Here is a 3620-nt window from a genome sequence, read left to right as displayed (position 1 = left end):
CATCTGTAGGGGCTTCAATGTCTTAAGTCAAACTAGTTTTTGCTGTGTAAGTCACTGACAATAGTAGTGAAATGGATGATTGGGCAAGAGAAAATGTGTACGTACACAGAGGAAAAAAATGAGTAAAATTATGATAGCTTCTATATTCTTTTTTTCTTTCTTCCTAACCTCTTTTATTTCTCTTTACTTCTGTCTCCCTTCCAATATTTATTGCATACCTACTATAAAAGTCAAGCCATGTGAAATAATTGACCTGTTTTTGATGTATAACAAAATCCATTCCCTATGATTTGATCTCATAAATTTTAGTCAATCTCCATTATATTCCTATATGGTGAACATTATTACCCGCATTTCTCTTTATCTCTCTCTCTCTCTCTCTCTCTCTCTCTCTCTCTCTCTCTCTCTCTCTCATACACACACACACACACACACACACACACACACACATGCATACATACATGTGTATGCACACACATACACACATACACCATTGAGAAAGTTACTTAAGCTTCATATAATTTATTTTGTATTTTATTAATATACTGAGTCTATTTCACATGTATATTTTTGTCTCCCCATTTCCATTTATCTGACCACCACTGCTATCATAACATTCCACACATATTTATAACCAAGCAAAGGTAAAGCTCCATTTTGAAAAACTAAACAGACATTTTGGACAACACATTTTTGGCAATGGGACCTGGATAATAATTATCAGACATGGTATGGAAAGTTGACACTTTGCATTAGTGTATCAACTGCTACATAATAAGATGGGAAATTTTAACAAACTAAATAAAATATTTCCTTTGAGAGACGTCCTTCACTGCCAGCGACCTTGAATAGCCTCACTGGTCAGTCATCCAGAAGCAACTCTCCACACAGTTGATGAACTTGGCTTCCAGGTTAGGAAGACAGCCACCTTTTACTATATTTGCTTACATGTTTGTTTTACTGTCTTCTACAGAACTAAGTTCTTTTGGTGTCTTGGGAATGTTTTTGCTGTTTTTTGAGGATTCTTCACCTTTTGATCTTAGTGTTAATGGTTTTGCATCTTTTTCATTCTGGTTTGATTTTTGTGCATTTTTTGGCTTGAGTATTACATATAGTATCGCATATACATTTGTTTGCTGAAGTTTTTGCTTCACTTCCTCCTTATCAAAATCATCATCTTCAATATCTTCATCAATATTATCAACTCCAAGTTTTGCTTTTTTCTGTGGAAACTTGCTACCACTTCCAGAAGCAGGTCATTTTCCAGATGTACTTAGGGGGTTCACATGACTCAGCATCTTCCTCTACAGCTACTGAGTCCTGTTCGCTAATATGCATAGACCCCAAACCATACTTAGCCATAAGACCACAGGTGGTGGTGTTTCAGAGCCCCAAGACAAACCAGTGACTGTACCAACATTTTCAAAGTTGTCAGTGAAGTACAATTGGACTGCCTTCACAATTCATTGCCCCTGCTTCCACAATGTACAATTCATCCTCTGCATAAACCCCTAAACTGATTGTTTTTAAAGAAAACTTGTGTTCATTTTCATCATTTCCCACTTTAAAGTCAGCTTTTAGTTCACAACAGTTCTTGGGGGTGGAAGTCCAAGATTGGGATGCCATCAGTGGGGGACCCTCCTGCAGGGTGTAGATGTCTCATTGTATCCTCACATGGTAAAAGAGGCTTATATTACAAAGAGTGTAAATTTCTTGCATAAGAATACACAACAAGTCAGTGCAAGAGCTCACATTAGAAAGAGAAGCTTGTGTGACACCAAATGACAATATTTTATCTTATTTAATGATGTGTTTATGTCATGAATGGTTTGCATTTCTTTGTATTATTGCAGATTATCACTATGTTGTTTTGTTTTAATCATTCACTCATTCTTTGTTCACTCACCATTTATTGAAAACTTTCTGATGGTATGCCAGTAAATGTTTAGTCACATGCTCTCTGGGGAAAAACTCTTTCCCTACCTAATTCTGTATTAGAAATAACTCCCACCACGCCTAATGTCAAACTACCAATGCAACACTTAACAGCCTGAACAGTTCTTTAAAGCCTAACAATCAGCTCTCACACGCTAGCACGAGGGAGACCCAGCACTCCACATATCACTTTCCATATACCACTATATTCCATATACCACTTTGTTTGGCATTAGGGAAAAAAGAGAAATAATGTGATTTCTGTCTCTGCATAATCCAGGATCTAGAAAAAGAAACCGATAATCAACAACACAAATGATAAATTTTAGAAAAATAGAATATTTTCAAGTCTGTTGTCTTCCTGACTTTTTCATCTTTTCAATGACTATTTATAATGTTTCCAGTTGAAAGTTATTTTGATCCCTCTCAAAACTATAATATAGGTAATTAAAATTTACCCTAGAGTTTAGCCAGAAAAATATTGTAAATCAAATCTACTTCAAAGCCTTTTATTCATTTCATTTCCAGTGAGTAAAAATTCCTTAATGTTATTTCACCTTGTATATCCTCCCTAATGTGACTTTTACTAGCTCTATAATGAATTAGAAGAGAACTAAATAGTAGTAACTACCCGTGTTACATGGGATAATTACTGTAATCACACCATCATGATTCTCTATATTGATGTATTTTTCCTTCAACACACCCAGAAAATTATTTACTTCTAAGATGATGAATGACTTACAACAACAATTCAGACAGGTATTATGATGATAGGTAATAGGGTAAACACGATTTTCCCTTGAAATAGAAACACAACATATTCTGTATGTTAGCATGTGTAGATTCTGTGTTTAAAGATACTCTAAATTTTGCAGACATCAAATGGGGGCTCTGATTAGGATAAGCCTCATGACGGGGCGCCTGAGTGGCGCAGTCGGTTAAGCGTCCGACTTCAGCCAGGTCACGATCTCGTGGTCCGTGAGTTCGAGCCCCGCGTTGGGCTCTGGGCTGATGGCTCGGAGCCTGGAGCCTGCTTCCGATTCTGTCTCCCTCTCTCTCTGCCCGTCCCCCGTTCATTCTCTGTCTCTCTCTGTCTCCAAAATAAATAAACGTTAAAAAAAAAAAAAAAGGATAAGCCTCATGACATTGACAAAGAGAGATGTTTTAAACATGGTTTCTTCCTGAAACACACTATGTTCTTCACAATTAAAAAAAAAAAAGAAACAACAGTTCATTTTTTTGTGTGTGAGAAAGCCTGTTTCACTTAGCAAAAATGTTGATGGCTTAAAGGCAGCCTAAATGACAAATTACTAAGTAATTTTAAATATGTCATTTTAACTACTTGAACTGAATTGTTTTCTTGTATAGGTAAGTATGTTGAAAAAATAAAGTAGTTTATAAAACCTTTCACCTGAAAACTCTTTTCATTATTATAGTGTCAGCAATTCAACACTGAGTCTGATACTCTGTAATGTGAAAGAGACAAAGTTTCTGCAGAAAGATATAACTCATTTATTGATATAAGACCATCTTCCCAGCCACAATACCAAAGATCCTTTTAGAGCAGCATGCTGCCACAGATAGATATGTACACCAATTACTATAGGCTGAACAACTGGTGGTCTTAAACATACTTGTATTACTGGTTTTTAAAAATTACACAAATTCTGCTTGCATATACC

The 3620-nt window shown here is 35.9% G+C and overlaps 1 pseudogene; it reads right to left on the bottom strand.

The window, feature by feature from the left end:
* Positions 1–760: 760 nt before the first annotated feature.
* Positions 761–1581, bottom strand: LOC125173846 (nucleophosmin-like; annotated as a pseudogene).
* Positions 1582–3620: the final 2039 nt, after the last annotated feature.

This window comes from Prionailurus viverrinus, chromosome C1 (genome assembly GCF_022837055.1).
Source record: "Prionailurus viverrinus isolate Anna chromosome C1, UM_Priviv_1.0, whole genome shotgun sequence".
Classification (NCBI taxonomy): Eukaryota; Metazoa; Chordata; class Mammalia; order Carnivora; family Felidae; genus Prionailurus; species Prionailurus viverrinus.
The sequence above is the reverse complement of the archived record's forward strand: the minus strand, read 5'-3'. Positions and strand labels throughout refer to the sequence as shown.